Genomic DNA, 21135 nt, shown 5'->3' on the forward strand with positions numbered 1-21135 from the left:
ATTTGGCACTAGCAATGGGGGAAGGGAGGAGACCTGGAAATGACTCCCACAGAAGATGGGATTTTAACGGAGGGAAGCCAGGGGGTAGAAGTGAGAGAATGTTTGGAGAATATCTGAAAGAGTCCTCTGTCCACTCAGCCATAACAGGGCAACAGACCCTAATCCTTGACCTCAAACGGATGATGCTAAAATAATTGCTGAATAATAGCCACAGAATGCTTTGGACTCTTCAGGAGGAATCTAGTTGGATTAGGTGGTAGAGAGGAGGGGTAAGCCTATTGTCCTCTCACAGTGGACCTATTACTCTAAACCCAGGAACCCAGGCAGCCATCCTACTTTATCTGAGACAGGCAATTCCTGTCAAGTCATTTCCGGTGCCCAACGGGTGGCCTTGCTCCAAACAGGTACTTAATAAAGGGTTGTTAGGTAGAATTAAAGTCAAAGCCCATTTCTTTTGCAAAAATATTCTCAAGACTGGAGGCTCAGACAAAAATTATTTCAGCATAGGAAAAGATGAGTATTTAGAATTCAGAGAAAACTGCAAAGATTTGTATGAACTGATGCAGAGTGAAACAAACAGAACCAGGAGAACAGATTATTCAATGACTCCAATAACAAAAGAGAAAATGGCAAGGAAAGACTTCAGAACTCTGATCAATGCCATGTCCAATCATGATTTCAGAAGGATGATGGTAAAGCAAGCCTCTCCCACCTCAGCAGAAAGGGGATGGGCCAGAGGTTAGGAAGGAGGCATGCACTTCCACATACAACTAACATGTAGATTTGTTGTGTCTGGCTATACCTATTAGTTACAGACAGACTTCAAGTTGGGGGCTGTGGAGGGGGAGTCAGTAGGAATTGATGGGGGCATGAAGAAAGAATAGAGGATCAATACCATATTTTAAAATATACTGAAGAAAATTACACATTTCACCAAAGACGTCGAATTCTCCAATACAGAGTTTTGGCAGTGTGATGGAGAGCAAACTGGGTTTGGAGTTAGGAAGCCATGGGTTCAAATTTTATCTCTGACACTTAACTAGCCATGTGACTCTAGGCAGTACCTTAGGCCAGAGGCACCAAACATGTGGCCTGCAGGCCATAATACTTACATAGATAATATTAATATATGTTTTTCTAAGTCAATGCGCAGCCTATGGGATCTGTTTCTATCTGAATCAATTAGTCAACTATTATTTATTAAATACCTACTGTATGCCAGGCATTGTGTTAAATGCTGGGAATAGAAAGAAATGCAAAAACCAAATAGTCCCCGATCTCAAGGCATTCACAGTCTGATGGGGGAGACAATATTCAAATAATTACATACAGATAGATGAAGAGTAAATTGGGGGTGGTCTTTGAGGGGAAGAGCTGAAATTAAGGAGGACTTAATTCTGCAAAAGGTGGGATTTGAGCTGAGACTTTAGGGAGGCCAGGAGGCCAAGACAGGAGGAGGAGTTCCAGGAATAAGGGACAACCAGTGAGAATGTTTGCAGTGGGAGGATGGAGAATTGTGAGTCTTCTTTACCCAGGGTCATAGAATCAGAACGTGTTAGATGGGAGACGACCCCAGCTTTTCTAGTTTCAAGGTTTGCTTCCAATCCAATCTATCCCATCCTCTCTTTTGTTAGTGTTATCACTATTGTTAATTAAACCTAAAAACTACCATGCAAGATACCTGAATTTCTCCTGTATGCTGAATGACCTTCACCTTCTCCCATTAAGCCCCATCAGAATAAAAGGAAATAACGCTTTGATTTCCATCTTGTAGTTTTCCAGTCTGGTCTCTAACTGTAGAGATCCAAAGGCTGACTAGCTACCCAGCCTAAATGGTTTCCTAAAGGCCCTTCCTTTCTGCCATTTCCACTTGCCACAATTCTACCACCAGAACTGCCAGGAGAAGTAACATAATTCACAGCACTATGAAAATGATTAGTGGAGGAGGATGAAACTATTGATTAAAAGCCATGCCATCGGAGGATGGGAGTGATCCCTGCTTTCCCTTTCCCATTTCCTGAATAATTGAGCATCTTAAATCAGAAAAGGATTGTGGGATTTTGCTCAGGATAGGAGTCACTTTGTATTTACCTACAGGGACCGGTCTAAGCTTTGCATTTAAGTTCCTGGGCTCTGTGAATTGGCTCTGCTGGGTCCTGAATTCACCAGCCTGCCTAGGGTTAATTTCCATTAATTTCTGTAATGATTAAGAGGTCAATTTATACAACTCTGATAATTGCCCAGCTTGGGAGTGAAAATGCATCAAAATTATCTATGCCAAAGCAAGAATAATTACGGCCCAAAATGATGGCACTCACTTATCAGCTGGAGAGTCAGGGCTTTCTTTTGAGCCCTGGAAATCATGAGATAGCAAAAAGTCAGCTCTTCAAATTCGTTTGTTGTGTAGGTGGGAGAGTGGGGGATGGGGAGAGAGCTTTCCGCTCCAACAATTATATCTTTGGCAGCTCTAGGATACGGGATAGTAATATGAGGAAGTATGGGAAAAAGAAGGATTTTATTTTTGTCATTTGCAAACCAGAAAACAGAGAGGATCAGAGATCTGGAGTTGAAAGGGGCCTTCAAGGTCACCTAATCCACCCTTCTCATTTTCAAGATGAAGAATTGAGGGCCGTTGAGGTTAAATGACTTCTTTGCTCATGGTCACATAGGAGTTGAGAACCTCTAACTCCTTTCAATTCAAATCCTAAGCTTTATCTACTATACCACACTACCGCTCAAAATAACAACAAATAATTAATAATAATAATAATAAATTGTAACATTTTTCCATAAGACATATCCATAAGTAAACTCCTTCCCTTTACATTCACCAAATCCACCGGCAGGTTCCTTTATTTGCTCTGTGAACCTATAACTTCCTGTCCTAAAAGTATTTCTATGAGGTTTGTACTTATTGATCATATGCACAATAATATTAACATTTAGTGGATGAGAACAATTTGTTCCATGGCCGTGACAGTGGCCGAAGCAGGTGCTTTGGAGCTCTTAGAGCTTGGTTAGACGTTGACGATGTCATCCGCTGCCACCCTGGGCCATCATCTTGACTTTTATTCCGTCACTGGACTTTGATGACTCAGGCAGAGAGAGTGAGGCTGACGACTTTGCGTAGGGTCTGGCATGTAATAGGCACTTAATAAATGCTTCCCTTCCCCCCTGCTCAGTGCCTTGAGGCCCCAAACTTGCACTTCTCTCTCAAAAGCAGATAGAAAGCAGAGACCATATTCCATATCTCCATCCATCAGTCATCAAGTAGCCATCAGTCATTAATCAATGGTCTCCATACCACAGAGAAACTGATGGAACTGGAGATGAAAGTCTAATGCTTGTCAAATACCTGTCGAAATCTAAGACCTTCCCAGGCGCTGCACTTGCTTCTCTTTTTGTCTTCTGAGTTCATTTAGCTTTAAGCTCAGACTCTTTATTTTAATACACACTGCATTTTAACAAGTAGGTCAAAGTCATTTTACCCCTGCAATATGATTACCATAGTAATCGCTATATTTTATAACCAGTAAAGTGCTCCCAGGGAGACCAGTAGGGACAGCCACACTCTGTAACAAAAATAATCATTTCAGCCCAGCAGAAAGGGAGCTTTTTCCACAACCTCCTGGCACAACGGTTCATTTCCGAGGCTCCCACGATATTTGGCAACGACAAATGACGAATGCTAACGGCTGGCTAATGAAGCATTCAAAGCAAGTTACGTTCAATATCTTTTATGCCTTTTCTTTAAAAAATTTTTTTTTTCCATGGAGTTGGTAATGGCTGGTATTCAAGAGAAATATGTAACTCAACAGGGGCCCAGTTATGAGGATTATTGGCTAATGTTATAGAATCATAGGGCTTGGAAAGACCCTAATGGTCATGCTTACATTCCTTTCCTGACATCTGAATACCCCCTTCACTATGCGGTTATCCAGTCTCTTCTTGAACATCTCCAGGGGACAATGGGAATTCAGCCACTTTGGAAGATACCTAGGATGAAAACTTGCCCCAAACACTCTTCCCCCACCTCAACCCAAAGACATTTCACAGGAAATCTTGACAATGAACTCTATCCAAATAATTTAGCTTGTGTAAGAAAACAGATTGTTCCCTCCTACTCTCCAAACTGCCATTAAAGTATACTTTGTTAGCACATACCTCTGTGTGTGTGTGTGTGTGTGTGTGTGTGTGTGTATTGCATGAGATGGAAAAATGAATACTCTATGCCTTATCCTAAAGCATCACTCAATCCAGCCTTCGTGGTAATAGAGTCCATTAAAGAGTGTGGGTGAAAAATGTCACCACCACTGATGGATGGGCTTGTCAATGAAGTCAGGTGTTTGCAGTTATCTGTTGCATCAAGGTTAATAAGGGGCATCTGTTGGACTGGGATTGGCATGTATTTTTCATTCCTCAGTCTTCACAAACTCAACATAAAAAGGCAGAAATCTGCACACTGGAAGATGCATTAACTCCTTCAGGACACTAGGATGTCATTTAAAATTGCAATAATTTCTAAATCCTTCTCCCTTTTGTGTCCTCATATTTGATCAATTGCTAAGATTTGTTGATTCTATTTCTATTGCATCTCCTAATAGGCAGCCTCAACCCTGCCTCAGGCCCTCATCACTTCTCACCAGACTTATGCTGATAGCCTCTGTACTGGTCTCTCCCCTCTTCAATACATACTCCACACAGATATCAAATTGGGAGGTAGTTCGGTGGTTTCATGGATGATGCCTGTGCTTGGAATCAGAAAGACCTGAGTTCAAATCCAGCCTCAGACATTTACTAGCTGGGTGAGTGAGCCTGGGCAAATCACTGCCATTATCTGCCTCAGTTTCCTTATCTGTAAAATGGAGATAATAATAGCACCTACCTCCCAGGGTTGTTGTGAAGATTAAATAAGTTAACATTTGAAACGCTTTGCAAACATTAAAATGCTACAGAAATGCTAGCTGACTATTATTGTTATTGTTTTTATTATTACCTTTACTATGCCATCAAGTTATATGATGAAGGATCAGCGATCTAGTCAGTGCAGAAACTCCCTTTGACGAGGTCAGATGCGATCCAGTTATGGCTTAATTGATTCTGTTAAGAGAATAGATGTCATAACTTTGGTGCTAGAACAGACCTTCCTCATTTTATAGATGAGGAAACTGAAATCCAAAGAGGTTGTAAATTGTTCAATGTCACAAGAGGTGTAAGAGACAGGGGTAGATTTGAAACCCAGTCTTCTGACTTCAAATCTATTGCTCTTTCCACTGAAGGTTGTCTCAGGTTCAGAGAGGCCACTGTACCTTCCTTATGGACACACAGTTAGTAATTGTCAGAGGCAGGAGCCAGACCTAGCTCTTTCTGACTTGTCATTGCTCCAGCTGATTAAATTATCAATTCAGGGCAATATAGGTGTGTGTTGCTTTAAGAAAATCCAATATTAAAAAATCCAGATTTACAGTCTTAATAATCAGAAACTGATTATTCTCCCTACAAAAGGATTAATCACTTTACAAAAGGATTCACCACAGGGTTCTCTTAAATTGCCAGGTCCTCTAGTGAATTTAAGCCTGCTGCATTTTACAAAAATGTGATATACACATAACAGTTCAGAAGTGGGCTGTGGCATAAATTGGGACTTGCCCACGGAGCCTGCCCTAGAAGCCTTAAAGTGTTAACACACCACCCAGCTTGACTAATGCACTCCTGAGGAATAACTTACTCACCTGGCAGGAGGTGGCCCATTAATTTAGAGTTTCTTTAAAAAATTAACAACCGTTTATGGAAACCACATAGATTTTGGCTGCCAAAACCATTTAGTTTGGCAAACACCTCAACTTTGACAATGTGACATGTTGGGATGCCGTGTAAATGAGACAAAAGTGGATTCAGGAAAGGACGGCAACCTCCTGTGACCTCAGAGGCAATGTCAGAGTGAGGTATGGCCCCGTACATTCTCAAATTGGGTAGACGGTGACAACATCTCACTGGAATCCTTTAAAATGGTGCACAGTGGATGGAGCATGGGACATGGAGTCAGCAAGACCTGAGTTCAAATCTGACCTCAGATATTTACTAGTTGTGTGACCCTGGACAAATCACTTAACCTTGTTTGCCTCAGTTTTCTCATCTGTAAAAATGAGTTGGAGAAGGAAATGGCAAGCTACTCCAGCCAAGAAAACCCCAAAAGGGGTCAAGAAGAGTCAGACACTACTGAAATGAATAACCAAGTGTAATTTGTTAACAGTCCTCTACTTTGGGCAGGGAAAGGGATGGGAGAACGGTTTTTGTCTGATGTGGGTGTTAAAGAGATGCACGTGGGGTGGAATGGGTGTGCTGTATAGGACTAGATGGAGGGCTGGACTTGTAGTCAGGAAGAGCTGGGTTTGAATCTTACCTCAGACACTTATTGGCTGTATAGCTCTTGGTAACCTCTTTGAGTCTCAGTTACCCTAATTGTAAAATGGGGATAATAATAGCTATCTCACAGGGTTGTAAGGATCAGAAGAGACATAGGACAAAAAGTGCTTTGTAAACCTTATAGCGCTCTGTAAATGTCAACTGTGGTGATGATGATAATGAAATTGATGATGATAATGAAGTTGATGATGATAATGAAACTGATGATGATGGTGGTGGTGGTGATGTGTTTGTGTGGGCCCACACACATGTAGGCAATGATCACACCTCCTTCTTAATGTGGAATATTAATCTGTATGCTGGAGCTTGGCTATTTTTACATTTGAATGATGTTTCTGTAATTTGGATGAGATAGCACTGCTCTGCTCCACAGTTCAGTCTTCCTAGGTTGCCAAAAAGTCCTCACGAGACATCACTCCCATCCGTGTATTAATAGACAGAGCAGAATCGACTGATAAAATTTTTAGTATCAATTTATGAAAAGTAAACCAGAAATTCCTTATCCCCTTGTGCTTCTGATACCCCGTATGCCTGTCATTTCTGAGGCTTGGCTGCAAGACCCTGGTAGAATCTGAATAAGGTCCTAGAGAAAATAAAATTGGATAAGCCCCTTCTGTTTGTGGGTGTTAGAAAGATGAATTTTATAAATCACTCCTCCTCTTTTTTGGAGCCACATTCATGAGCCTTCTTAGGATTTGTATCCAGCCATTGCTGTCTGAGGAATTATTGGAATAAAACTCATATTTTTCATGAAGTTTGCAGGAAATCCATAGTATTTTGACATAATTTTGAGAGCTAAATCTTTAGAGATGGTCTGAACACCATCATCATCACCATCACCACCATCACTACCTAGTATTCACATAGTTTTAAGCTTTGTAATTTGTTGTTTTTCAGTCATTTTTCAGTCATGTCTGACTCTTCACAACCCTATTTGGGGTTTTCTTGGCAGAGATACTGGAGTGGTTTGCCATTTTCTTCTCCATCTCACTGAGGCAAACAGGGTTAAGTGATTTGCTCAGGGTCACATAGCTGGTAAGTGCCTGAGGTTGGATTTGAACTCAGGTCTTCCTGACTCCAAGCTCCATACTCTATCCATCACGCCACCGAGCTGCCCAAGGTTTGCAAAGCATTTTACAAATACCATTTCAATTTAATATGTCAACAACCCTATAATGGAGGGAGGAAGGTGTTGTTATTATCCCTGTTTTATGGAGGAGGAAACTGAGGCAAACAGTGGCTAAGTGACTCGCCTAACAGTGAGTCAGCTAATAAGTGTCTGAGGCTAAATTTGAATGCAGTTCCTTCTGACTCCAGGCCCAGTGCTCTAGCCACTGCACCACCTAGCTGCCTCCAGCTCAATCAATAGCCAAATAAAAATTCTTTGTGTAACAAACTTGACAATGGGTCATAGAGCCATTGGTTGAACATCTCCAGTGAATGGGGAACCCACTAATTATGGAAGCAGCCCCTTCCACTTTGGAGAGTTCTGAATTGTTAGGAAGTTGCTGTTGTTTTTCTCCCCCTATCATCAAGCCTAAGTTTGTCCCTGTGATCCACATCCACTGTTCCTGATTCTGTTCTCTGGGGCCAAGCAGATTCAATGCAATTCCTCTCGTCTGGTAGAATGTAAGCTCCCCGAGATCAAAGATTGCTTCAATTTTGTCTTTGCATCCATCCCTAGCACCTAGCAGCAGAGAACTTGGCACACAGTAGGTGCTTAATAAATACTAAATTAAAGTGGATGCCACGTTTTTCTCATGTAAATACATGATTAAAGGAATATCAGCATAAATGGAACTCAGGTCATATGCACAGGTGTATACACACAGGGCTTCCCAAAAGTCTTAGTGTAAAGATTTTGCATATATATGCATATGTATACACACATATAGATAGATAAATGGCTGGAAAGAAGGAAGAAAGAGAAAAAAGAAGAAAGAAAGAAAGAAAAAGAGAGACAAAGGGAGAGAAAAAAGAGGGAGAAAAGAAAAAAAAGAAGAGGGAGAGAAAGAAAGAAAGAAGATAGATATGTAGATAGCCACACATACTTGGATAAGTCAGTTCACCTTTTTTGTTTGTTTGTTTTGCTAGGCAATGGAGTTAAGTGACTTGCCCAAGGTCACATAGCTAGTAAGTATCAAGTGTCTGAGGCCAGATTTGAACTCAGGTCCTCCTTACCACTGTGCTTGTTCAACTTTCTGATAGGCAGGGGCCCAATTTATAAAGTGAGGAAGTTTCTAAAGTCCTAAGATTTGGAGCTGGCAAAGATTTGAATGAGATGATGTCAAAGGTCTCCATTTCCAGCCTTAAAAATTCTGTGCTTTGACTCCTCTCTGGTGCCACTTAGGATGCAAGCTTGGCAGGCTTAGCCTCTTCCCCTCTCTGCTCTTTGAAGGCAAGGAAGGGGGAATTTGTAGCAGCAGCAGCAACAAGCATTTAGTAAGCACCTACTGTATGCCAGGCGGTCACTGTGCTAAGCCCTCTGGATGCAAAGAAAGGCAAAACAAGCAAATATAAATGTCCCTGCTGTCCAGGAGCTCAGTCTAATGAGGTAAACAACATGCAATAACATTTACAATCAGAATTAAGGCTATACAGTTATTATCTAGAAGGCTCTAGGAGCTAAGGAGAACTAGGAAAGGCCTCTTGCAGAAGGGCAAGCCAGGAGATGGAGGCGAGGAGTGAGAGCACTCCAGGTTTGGAGGAAAGCATGGAAAAGCAAGATGGCCAGTGTTGCTGCATTGAAAAATACATGGAGGTGACTGGGGATAATGTAGAAGAAGAAAAGTAGGAAGAGAACCGGGAGGTGATGGGGGCCACCTGGCCCCACCTAGGCTGTAGTTTGACAGCTGAGAGAAGGATGGACTGGAGTGGGGAGAGCCCTGAGGCAGAAGACTAGGTAGAAAGCTATGGCAATGGTCCATACATGAGGTGATGAGGGCCTGCCCCAGGCTGCTGGCATTTTAGAGGAAAGAAGAGATGTTACATAGGTAGAATCAATGGGATTTGGCAATAGGTTGGCTATTAAGGCGGTGAGAGAGAAGAGGATGGCACCTAGGTTGAGAGCCTGGGTGGTTGGGAGGATGATGGTTTCCTTGACAGGAATGGAGAAGTTATTAATGAGATCAATTTTGGACATGGTGAGTTTAAGATGTCTATGGGACGAGAGGTAGATGGAGCTGGATGAGTAGATCTGATAATTACCTGCATAGAGATGATAACTGAATCCATGGGAGCTGTTGTGTGTTCTTTGTTCTCGAAGAGGACCATGACATGCAAGCGAATTGGATTTAAGTGAGGAAGGGCTGGGTAAAGTCACCAGCCTCACTTTTTCCTCCACAGCCATCTGGGTCCAGTGGCCAGATATGGATCAGGATGACTGAAGATGACCCAGGATGCAGTGGGAGACCTTGGCCTTTTTAATCAAAGGTCTTTAACAGGTCTCAGTTTGACTGAGGCAACACCCAATCAATGATTAAGGCTAGGTAAGAAATGAGGTAGAGAATGAATTCTTCTACTTAGTCCAAAAAAAATCAGTCTGGGAGGGGAAGTCCATGGGAGCTAATAAGATCACCAATAGTACAGAGGGAGAAGAAGAACGTCGAAGACAGACCCTAGAGGGATACCCAAACTAACCTGTATGAAGACCCAGCAAAGGAGATTGAGAAGGAGCAATCAGACAGGTAGGAGGAGAACCAGGATAGCACAGTGCCAGACGTGAACGGTAGATTCATGTGGTGCAGACACAGCACTGAAGGACATAAGATCATAGGTCAAGAATTGGAATGACCCTCAGAGGTCACCTAGTCCAACCCTGAATCTCCAGATTGGGAAACTAAGACTCAAGGTGAGGAAGACACTTGCCCAAGGTCACCTGGTTAGTACATGTCAGTGGTAGGATTTGAACCCAGGTCTTCTGTATGACTTTTTCCACTGTCTTACCCTCCATGTAATTGGTGTATATCCCCACAGGCTTAGGAATGTCTCTGCCTCAGATAGGTACCTCTTGGCAGTGGTATAAAACAGTACAATCTTAATTGCAGCATGGTCCTCTGGGAACCGCTCTGCAGTTCTGAGCAGGACCATTTCCCTGATCTACTGTGAAAGCTGCCTCATCTCTAAAAGATCGGAATGGAGAGCGAAGACTTTGGGTAGGTGGCAAAGAGTAAAAGCCCATGTATCTGTGAATCCTTTTTGCATGTGAGTCCCATCAGTGGCTTCTATATTATCCAAAGATCACAGAAGAGTAAATTTAGATCTGAAAGGGACCTTGGAGGTCATGGAGGGCAACCCCCCTCAATTTAAAGATGAGGAGACTGAGGCATAGAGAGCTTACGTGTAAAGTTATATTTAATAATACTTATATTGAAGGAGTGAGGGTAGAACTATCTTTCTGATCTTTTAGATTAGAACCAGACCAACTCACTTGATAGATAGGGTGTAAACTCCTTGAGGAAGGGAACTGATTCATTTTGTCTTTGTAGCCCAAGTACCTCAGGCAGTGCCTGGAACACAGTAGGGGCTTGATAAATGCTTATAATAATAGATGATTGCTGTGTCTTCAAGCCAAGTCAAATCAAGAAGTATTTTCCTAAGAATTAAATTAACCAACAAGAATTTAATTAACCAATTAAAAGGCAGCAATGGATAGAGAGCTGGGCCTGGAGTCAAGAAGACACAGGTTCAAATCCAACCTCAGACACTTACTAGGTGGGTGACCCTGGGCAAGTCACTTAATGCTGTTTGCCTCAGTTTCCTCATCTGTAAAATGAACTGGAGAAGGAAATGGCAAGCCGCTCCAGTATCTCTGCCAAGAAAAGTCCAAACAGAGTCATGAAGAGTGGGACATGACAGAAATGACTGAACAACCACATCTATTAATGACATGGTCTCCGCCCTCAAGAAGCTTACGTTGTTCTAGGAGGAGGGGAGGCATGATACGTAAACGAATCGGTAAATGCAGAGTCGAGGAGAAATATAACAAACTAAATTCAAGAGGGAGAGAGTCTCGTGAACCGGGGCAGGTGGGGTGAGGCTCAGGAAAGGCTTTGTGGAGGAAGCCAAGAACCTGATTCTAGGAAGAATGTGACTGTAATCTTCACATGAACAGCTGAAAAGGATCGAACTGCTCTGATGACACGATGAACAGTTCAATCGTGAAGCCAACGTCGACCTGGATAGAATAAAAAGCAAATCACTCTCTCCTTGTCCTTAGTGAATATTTACCATGTGCCCTGAGGGGGCCCGGCACTTAGGTAGATAGTACCTAAGGTAGATAGTTTGCAAAGTCGGGCTAGAAACAGACCCTTGAGGGGCCTGCATTCAAAGAGACCCCAATCAGAGAAATAAATACAAATTTCGGTATCACTAGGTATAGAGATTGCATATACACTTATACTGTAATTACATATCTAGCGAGATATGTATCCAAGAGAGCTAGGAGTATGCAGATTATGGAGGGTGGTAAGTGGTTCTAGCTAATCAGGAAGGCTTCTGTAGTCTGGGAAATAAAAGCTGGAAACATGTCCTAATTATCACTATTGTACGGCTCGAGTGCCAAAACCTAACGTGGGAACACGAGTTTTGAACCTGAGTCAAAATCAAATCACTCAGAATGTTTCAGGCCTTCTCGCCCAACCCCCCCCCCCCACTTTCCTCTTTCTCCTTTCTTTTCCCCCCAGTGGCACTTCACATACCGTCAATGGCAGCCTGCAGAGGTACGGATCATTCAAATATTTTGAGCAGTAGCCATTGTGATTGACACATTAATGACACCTTTAATGACTGCTTTTCAATTCACTTGTTTAAAAATAAAACATGCGCTGGGTCCCATGGAACAGACCTGGAGAGGAGAGCAGACAATTCCAATGTGAGGTGGATTACTTTGAGAAGGGAAGGAGGAAGCTCAGTGCTTTGATGTGTTAAGAAAATTTACTATATGAGCAAAAAAGTGGGCCAGCCAGCCATCAGCTACACAGCTGTCATCCAGAAAGATCCCTCGGTGCCCAGAATCATCAAACAAGAATTCATGTCTATTTCAAGAGGAGACAAAGGAATTGACCCAAGTACAATGGACTTGGTCCTACCCAGCGGAAAGCGGCAATCTGACCAGTATTAATTCTTCCCAACGAGGAGGGGTGGTATGATCTGTGGTTAAAGTTCTAGACTTGGAATCAGAAATCCTGCCTCTAACACTTACTAGCCATGTGACCATGGGTGAGCCTCTCTTCTATAAAGTGGATGGTTGAACTGGATGACACTAATTCAGCTTAAGATCTATGATTCTTTTTAATACTAGTGGAGATAATGGTTAAAAGTTTAAATTCTAGGCCTTCCCAAACACATATTCTAGACAGGAATATCTCCTTACTTTTTGCCCAATCTAAAACAGGTCACTAAATGATATGTGTATATGTATATATCTGGTATGTGTATGTATATGTGTGTATGTGTATAGACGTGTGTGTATGTGCATATGTATACATGTGTATATGTGTGTATATGTATGTATATGTATATGTATGTGCATGTATAAACACATGCACAAATAGACATATACAAATTTATTCATATCCCTAAGAGGATATGAATAGACAATTTTCAAAGGAAGGAATCTAGGTTATCAACAGTTTTATTAAAAAAAAACTTCAAATCACTAATAAATATGAGAAACACAATTAAAGCAACTCTGAGGTTCTATCTCATACCCATCAGATTGCAGAGAAGACAAAAATGGAAAACAATAAGGGTTGGAGGAGCTAAGGGGAGACAAGTACAGTCTTTGAGCTGTCCATTGAGCTGTGAATTGGTTCAGCCGTTGTGAAAAGTCATTTGGAACCATGGCCCCAAAGTCGCTAAACTGCACACACTCCCAGGGTCCATACTCCAAAGAGACCAAAGAAAGAAGGAAAGAACCACTGTACAAAGAAATACTCATAACTACTCTTTTGTGGTACAAAAGAGCTAGAAACTAACTATGTGAGTGATCATCAGTTCAGTAATAGCTGAAGAAATTATGATAGATGAATAGAATTGAGTATTATTATGCTCTAAGAAATAATGAAAAAGGATAGTTTCAGAGAAATAGGGGAAGGTCTTTATGGATTGATGCAGAGTGAAATGAATAGGACCAGTAGAACAATTTATATAATAACAACAAGAATGTAAAGAAAAACAGCTTTGAAAGGCACAAGAATGGTGATCAATGTAATGACTAACCATGATTCTAAAGTACCAGTCACGATGTATGCCACCCCCATACTGATTGACTGAGGATTCAGAATGAGATATCCATTTTGGGACATGGATAATGTGAGAATTTGTTTTACTCAAACATGTACATATTTTACAAGGATTTCACTTTTCTTTTCCCAGTATAATAAAATGGGAGGAAGAGAGGACATGGGGATAGGATGTTCTCCTGCCCCCAAATGAAAAGAAAACTGAAGGAAAGCAGAAGGAAATCACAGACCAGCAGGACAGCTTTGAAAGTTACATATTGAATTTATTATATACTTGAAAAGAAATGCAAACTATGCATAATGGAAATTTGCAGTTTCATCCTCTCCTTATGTTCCACAATGGATATGGAAATACTCCTTTTGTTTATGTTCAGAATTTCAAAAATGAATTTACTGTAAAAAACCTTAAAAATTAAACAAGCCATTCCCCAGCAGAAAAAAACCTTCATGCTATGCAGGGCCTCCATTTATGGAGGTTACCTTTGAAATATTGACTTACCCCTTGCCTGACATTTCTTAAGTTAGCATGCTAAAAATAGCACTTATATAGCATTGATACAGCACTTAGCATTTATATAGCATTTTAAGATTTGAAAAGTGCTTTATATGTTACCTCATTTGATCCTTCCTACAATCCTATGAGGGAAGTTCTTTTATAATCTTCATTTTTACCATATGAGGAAACTGAGGGTGGGAGAGGTTAAGTAACTTTTCCAAGGTCACAGAGCTACTAAGGGTCAAAGGCAGGATTTGAACTCAGGTCCCTTTCTTACTTCAAGTCCTGTGCTCTATTCACTCTGAAGTCTTGATACCTGTCAAAGAATGGCTGCACACTATTTTTGTTGATGGAACTGGATGTGCAAAATAGTGACATGACTGTAATTTTTCAAACTACCTGAACTTTAATCCAGCCTCATCCTCCTCCAGCACATCCCAGAACTAAAGACCTCAATCATGACATGTACCTCCAGTGGGTCTTTTTGCTGGTGGGAAGATATTCCAAAGCTAGGCCCTATAACTGTGTTTTGTAAATGGAACCTTTATTGGGAAGATAATCATGTTATTGGTGTAATAATTTCAAGTATCACCCTAATTTTCACATAATGGAAGTAATTCATTCATTGGCAGCCTTATAAGATTACAGAACCTCAGTGAAAGTATCTGTTGAATTGAATCCAGTTAATATAAGTTTCTAAAGGTTGTACTTACCAAACTATGGTTTCAATGCCTGGAGCATTCCCAACAAGGCCTTTCCTTATGGTATCTAGTACAAGAGAGACTGAATAGGATAGTGGAAAGACAACTGGTCTGGGAGTTTGGAAGACCTGGGTTTAAATCTTACCTGCCACATACTGGCTTATAAACCCAAAGCAAATTATCTAACCTCTCAGGGCCCAGGACAGGATTCTATGATTACAGATAGACCTATTGAAAAGGTCTATCTGAATTGGCAGGGACTGCTTACTCCATGGGAATTACCTATACTAATAAAAAAATCTAATTATTCTGGAAATACTTGTGGAATTGTTAATATTCTGATACTCTGACATTCTCCCATCTTGAGCATCCTTTCTCTTCTGTAAAATGAATGAGTTGGCATGAAATTGACAAAGATCTTAAAAAATGGAAAAATCCATTCTAGGAAGACAGACATTCAAATAAACTTCTGGTGGAGCTGTGGACTCAGGTCCAACTATTCTGGAAAATAATTTGAAATTATGTGAGAATATTACTTCATACTCTTTGATCCACTAACATACCCCAAGGAGATCAATGACAGAAAGAAAGGTTCCACATGTAACAAAATATTTATAACAGTATTTTTTGGTCTGTTCATGTGATTTTATCAGTACAAAAAACTCCCTGTGGGGGAAGAAAAAAACATTTCCTTCCAATGCAAATCTGCAACTGTTCCTCAATTTATGGTCTTGGGTTTTATAGTCTCTTTTTCCTTTTCCCTAGCAGCTTTCTCAGCCTGGGGATGCCTGACCCCTATGGCTCTCTCCTCTGATTGGTGAGTTCCTGCTCAGGACTACTATTTCATGAAGTGCCCAGGTCATCCATGCTTACTCTTCATTCTTGACAATGATCTTTCCTAGCAGCCCTAGCAGTGAGCCTCCCTTCCATCTTTCTACCTCTCTTACATATAATCTTCCCCATTAAAATAGAAGCTTCTTGGAGGTAAAAACCCTTTGTTGGCTTATACTTGTATTCTCAGCACTTGCTTAGCATGTGTGCTTAAAACATAGTGCTTAACAAATGTGCTTTCTCTCTCTCTCTCTCTCTCTCTCTCTCTCTCTCTCTCTCTCTCTCTCTCTCTCTCTCTCTCTCTCTCTCTCTCTCTTTCTCTCTCTCTCTCTCTGTCTCTTTCATTCTCTTCCCTCCCTCCTCCTCTCCCCTTCTTTCTTTTCCTCCCTTCTTCTCCCATGCCCTGCACCCAACATTGAAAAGTTAGATGAGGCACCCAGGGCCACACAGCCAATATGTCAGAGGTCAGACTTGAAGCTAGGTGTCTCTGAAGCCAGTTTTTGAATCATCACACCACAATACTTCTTAAATAGCTACCCTATGTAAAAACAAAACAAAACAAAGCACAACAAAACAAAAAAAAAAACTGGAAACAATGTGTCTATTGACTGTGGATTGGTTGAATAAATTGTAATATATGAATGAAATGGATTGAGAAATGTGAAGAATTTAGAGAAACATGGGCAATTTTTTATTAACTGATGCAAAGAAAAATGAGAAAAGCCAGGATACAGTGACTACAATAATGAAAATAACACCTCCGAAAGGCAACAAAACCCAGGTCAAATATAAATGGATAATGCTACCAGCAAATTAGATTTAAAGAACTATCCTTCCTTTCTGTTAATGTTATTTTTATTATCCTTTCCAAATGTTACAATAAAAATGGAAAGCTACATGTTCTGTCATTCACAATCACCATATTATGAAGCCTTTTTGCTTAACTTCTCTTTTACAGGAAAGAGTTCTCATAGTTTGGTAGTTTGCTGGTAACTGACTACTTTGTCAAAACTAAATGTATCTATTAAAAATGAATGGGTGCAGCTCCTTCCCAGAAGTGGGTGGTCCATGGGTGTGGTACATCACACATATTTTCAGACTACTTTTAAAATATTTTAATAATATTTTATTTTTTCCGAATTACATGTAAAGACACATTTTAACATTCATTTTCAGACTGTTTTTGATTTTTTTAAATCAGTTTTGATTTTGTCCCCCCTCTCTTTTCTTTAAAAAATATTCTTTGCCTATCTCAAACTGCATTCTGCCTTGGGGTAGGAGGAGGGGAGAGATGGGAAGAAAATTTGGAACTCAAAATCTTACGGAAGTGAATGTTGAAAACTAAAATAAATTTTTAAAAAATCTTCTTTGTTATATGGAATGGCTGGGGTGGGAGGAGGAACTGGGGAAATTTTGGTGATATACCAAACAAAAGAGATCAAAAATTTACTTTTAAAAACTGAATAGGTGGGATTAGGTTATCTTTCAGATGTTTGCCAGCTCTGAAATTACTCTCCCTCTGTCTCTCCTTGCCTCTGGACTCCTTGCCTTCAGCTATTCATATTTTTTACTTTTCAACTCCATGCTTTAAGTTCACCAATGCAATTTACCAGCCCTGCTGATTTAAGTTTTGTAGGCCAAAGGGACTGTTAAACCCGGTCTAGGACAGATGCCTCAAAGGTATCCTCAAGACCTGGATTTCCCATTATTCCTGGGGTCCAGTGATCCTAGTATAATAACTATGACTAGTATAATATAGTATATTACCTATAGTTAATATGTAACTAGTTAATAAATAACTAATATAATAACTAGACCTCAATTCTTTAAAATAACCATGACTACCAATAGAATGTAAGCTCCTTGAGGGCAGGGACCGTTTTATTTTTGGCTTTGGATTCCTATCTCCTATTACAGTGCCCAGCACATAGTAGAAGTTTGATAAGTGCTTTCTGATCACTTAATTCATCTGTGTCCTCCACTGTTGATCACCACTCCTCCGTGTTTTAATAGATGGCTTCATAAGTTAACATGACCAAAGACATCTCACGGAATCAAAATCATAGAATTTTCAAATCAGGAGGGATATTGGCCACCATTATCACAACCTTCTGGTGATCAGCCACCGGAAACCTGGCTCGATCATTGCTCAGACGGCAATGTCACCAGACCCATACCTGAAGTCTTTCCAGTTTGGGTCGGACCTGCTTGAGCTCTTACTCTGCTCTAGCTTCTGAGAGCTCAAGGTCACTATAAGGTACTGGTGATGGGAAATGGAAGGGGGAGGAGAAAAAAAAGGGGAAGAAAAGGGATTGAGAAAGGGTGAGGGGAGGGGAATAGCAAAGGAAAGAAGAGAAAAGAGAGAGGAATTTAATCATTGCCCCTCCAACTACTGAACTCCTAAGGTACAGTGCCTAAAAACACTAAGATGGAAACATTTGGAAGCAAGGTGACCAACCAAACCCCCCACTTATGCACACATAACCCAGTTCTAGAGAGGTGGCTCATCCATTGTTTGGCAGCCCCTGTGATCTTATCTCCTCGCTGCTTTTTGAGGTCAGAATAATTATGTCTCAATCTTAACATTATTTTCCAGCAAGGCTTAGAGCTGAATAGACTGGCAGGATTTATTCAAAATGCTGTATGTTCTGGGTACAAAGCAATTGATTTAAAAGGGTTTAAATGCATTAAGATCTTTGGGGAGTTTAAAAAGTGGTCTTGCCTTTCGGTAAACTTATTTGTGTGAATACAGTTGGCTTTAGCACATTAACAACAGGCTAGGATGCCTCAAATTCTGCAGAACTTTTGAGCCAATTACTACATGATGATTAAATAAGTTGGGCAGCAGTCCTGTAACTGGGATAATTATGCTTTCCAGATGTGTGCAGTCTTGCACTACGGGAATACATCATTTGCTGTTCAGCTGCAAATGAATTCTATGCATCCTATTTCTGAATCTCAACTTTTCTTTCAAATGTTCCCACAAGAGTTTGAATGCTGGAGTTAAAGTAAACAGTTATTGCATTTATTATTTTTCTTTATTTCTCCTGTTACTAGCAGAAAAGAGGCTGGTAAATATTCTTCAACCTCTAGATCTCGGGCAAAGAAGGTTACATTTTGCTATATGAAGAAAGTATAGCATGAGGAAGAGCAGGGGGTCTTAGTCTGAAGGCCATGGAAAGATGCCAGGGGCTCTGTGAACTTGGATGAGAAAAGTGACATCTTCTTTTCCCCTAACCTTTAACTGAAATTGAGTATTTCCTTCAAAAGTCTTTCCTTTAAAAATGTGATTCTGAGCTTTAACAGACTGTGAAAGGCACTCATGATACAAAACAAGAGAAAAAAAAGCTAAGAATCCCTGATTTTGATTCTTAAAGAAAAAAAGCTTTGGATTCAGAGTCACAAAACCTGGGTTTGAGCCACTGATTGACTGTGTGATCTTGAACAGGTCACCCCTTCTCTGAGACAGAATTTCTTCATCTTTAAAATGAGAAGATTCAATTAGATGATCTCAGAATCACAGATTGTCCAAGCTGGAAGGCGCTCCACTGACACTTTAGTCCAATACTTGAAAAAAGATTCCCCTCTAGAACCCAGCCAACAAGTATAATCCCTCCTTTTCCTGAAGACCTCCAGTGAGTGGAAACCAAGGAGCACCCCAAGCAGTCCTTCCACTCTTGCATAGCTCTAACGTTTCTTTACAGTCAACTTAAGTTCATTGACCCGTTGGGCCCTAGTGCTACTCTGTGGGGCCAGACAGATAGAGATATTTGTCCATGGACATGTTTCTTTCACACATCCTCTCCTCGCTTCCCTGACCCCCAGGAGAAGGAAGGCCTTCGAGGGTAGGGAGTAATTACGTTCGTTTTCTCTTTATAGCACCAGCGCCTGGCACAGTGCCTGGCACATAGGAGAAGCTTAATAAATGCCCACTGGATTGGATGAAAGTCTAATGCCACTTACAGACATAGTTGTTTAGCTACTTGAATTCAGCTCTCAGAGGATCTCTGGAGCTAGAAAGGCCCTCAGGGGCCATTGAGGTCAACTCCATTTTACAGATGAGGAAACTGAGGTCCAGGGAGGTTCCCCAAGGTCACACAGCTAGTAAGGATCCAGGGCAGGATTTGAATCCAGGTTCTTTGACTTCAGAGAAGGTACTGTTAATTTTTTATCCTGTTTCTTGTGTCTCCTGGATCTTTCTCTTTTAAGATTCCTTTTCAGCATTAAATCCTACGACCCTACATGATCTGCGAAGTACTTCCAACTCTTAAAAGTCTATCATTTTAGTCTGTGGCCAAATTATGACATCATCACAAATAATTTGGCATCCTCCACTGTTTCAGAATGTATTGAAAAGCCGCAAATGACCCCATGATCCTATGAAATGTGAACCAGGCAGGTAAGCTAATAGCAGCGTTCCGGACAAGCATGCCCCCTGACCCTGAATTACATGGAAACAACTTCTCATGAAATCATTCTGGGTAAAGATGGGTCTGATGAAAGTGTGTTCCTGGGGCTTGAGAACACAGAGCCTTTCTCCCTTTGTGCAGGTAAGAACATAGAGGCATGGGGGCAGCTATGTGGCACAGCGGATACTGAACCGGCCCTGGAGTCAGGAGGCCCTGAGTTCAAACCTCAGACACATAACACTAACTGTGTGACTCTAGGCAAGTCACTTAACCCCAATTGCCTCACCAAAAAAAAAATAGAGGCATTGTGGCAAATTAGACAGGGTACTGTGTTCCCAGTAAGGAAGACCTGCCTGGTACAGTTACAAGATGTATGACCTGGGGTAAGTCACTTACTGCCCCCCAGAACGTCTTCACCGTGTCAGAGAGAGCTGTTCTGCACCTTTGGTTAGCTGATTCGTCTGGCCTAGCACTGAATCTGAGTCCAAGGTTACTACTATCTGATATATTGCCATGTTTAGTCATCATGAAGCTCTTATATTCTGCCTAGATCTGAGGGGGAATCACACCTACACCTAGGAGTAAGTCAATGTGGGTTTCAGAGCTGGCAATGAAGGAAGGGTCATCCACCTCACCCTTTACCTCTTATCTTTGATTTAAGAGCCCTGTGAACTAGGATCTACCCAGTATCTCAATCAACAGCAATAGCGTCAGAGGATGGGTCAAGTTCCTCTCTTGGTTTTTCCCAAACCCCCTTGCACTCAAGCACAAACCATGATCATGCCAGCTCAGGAATGGTTACAAACAAGATCCAAGTCCATAAGGGGTCCCACCTGGATAAATAACACCATCCAAGTCTGTAGGCTAATTATTTCTACTGTCATCCTCAATTCAACTGCAAACAGCCTTGCACATCATCTCCTCAGTCATATCTTAGGCCATCTTCCAAGAATTCTGGGGTGGTAGTAGAGGCTCGGCCTTGAGTTCAAATCACAGTTTTATTGCCTGTGTCATTCCAAGCAAATCAC

At 41.1% G+C, this 21135-nt stretch overlaps 1 protein-coding gene across 2 annotated transcripts in view; it reads right to left on the reverse strand.

The window, feature by feature from the left end:
- Positions 1 to 21135, reverse strand: part of PRICKLE2 (prickle planar cell polarity protein 2) — a 347377-nt gene that overhangs the window by 183933 nt on the left and 142309 nt on the right. The window contains exon 1 of one of the 2 annotated variants that reach the window (XM_027863868.1): positions 4997 to 5048. The exons of the other annotated variant lie outside the window; for it this stretch is intronic. The gene's annotated coding sequence lies outside the window, so the exon portion shown is untranslated. Of the gene's footprint in view, positions 1 to 4996; positions 5049 to 21135 lie in introns of those variants that run through there. 2 annotated transcript variants of the gene reach the window in all.

This window comes from Vombatus ursinus, unplaced genomic scaffold (genome assembly GCF_900497805.2).
Source record: "Vombatus ursinus unplaced genomic scaffold, bare-nosed wombat genome assembly UNPS02014773.1, whole genome shotgun sequence".
Taxonomy (NCBI): domain Eukaryota; kingdom Metazoa; phylum Chordata; class Mammalia; order Diprotodontia; family Vombatidae; genus Vombatus; species Vombatus ursinus.